Raw genomic sequence first — 688 nt, forward strand, 5'->3', positions numbered from 1 at the left:
AGGCTGGGGAACTCTGTCCTCCCCCCGACACCCCCACTAACTGGGGGTCTCTTACCTGCAGCCACAGCCTGGGCAGGGTCCCCCCAGCCCTGGGTTGGCAGTGGTGGGCGAGTCTGCCCGACAGAGAGAGAGAAGAGGGAGAGGGAGAGAGAGAGAGAAGCGGCGGAGGGCGCTCTTCCCACGTTTTGCGGGGGGACCGGGAGGGGTCCTTCAGAGGCACCCTCCGCCCCCATCCCCAACACACATACCGTCTCTGCTCCATATAAGGGCCAAAGACGCAAAAAATAGCTGCAAATAGTTGCCGGCTCCCAGGACTGGGGGGAGGACAGGAATGTTGGGCCACTCAGATCCAAACTCCTGCCCGCGGAAACAACCACAAAGGCGCCGTTAATAATAATAGCAGCAGCTGCCACTCACGCCGCCCTGGGCACGTGCAGGTGCTACCAACGCTTCTTGTAAGCGCTTGGCACATGCTGATGGAGCTAACCCGCCCACCAACCCTGCGAGGCGGGCGCTGTTAGCCTTAGTGACAGACGGGGAAACCGAGGCACAGGGCGGTGTAGTGTGGCTTCAGGCTCTGGAGCTGGAGACTGAGGGAGAGCCAGGGAGAGGGGAGGGAGAGGGGATCGAGGGAGGAGAGCAGGAGGGGGGAGGGACGCGGGGGAGGGGCGGCTGGAGAGGGAGGGAG

At 63.4% G+C, this 688-nt stretch overlaps 1 protein-coding gene across 1 annotated transcript in view; it reads right to left on the reverse strand.

Moving 5' to 3' along the window:
• Positions 1 to 156, reverse strand: part of SLC8A2 (solute carrier family 8 (sodium/calcium exchanger), member 2) — a 36915-nt gene extending 36759 nt beyond the window's left edge. The window contains exon 1 of the mRNA XM_015569315.1: positions 56 to 156. The gene's annotated coding sequence lies outside the window, so the exon portion shown is untranslated. The remainder of the gene's footprint in view (positions 1 to 55) is intronic.
• Positions 157 to 688: the final 532 nt, after the last annotated feature.

This window comes from Myotis davidii, unplaced genomic scaffold (assembly GCF_000327345.1).
Source record: "Myotis davidii unplaced genomic scaffold, ASM32734v1 scaffold566, whole genome shotgun sequence".
NCBI lineage: Eukaryota > Metazoa > Chordata > Mammalia > Chiroptera > Vespertilionidae > Myotis > Myotis davidii.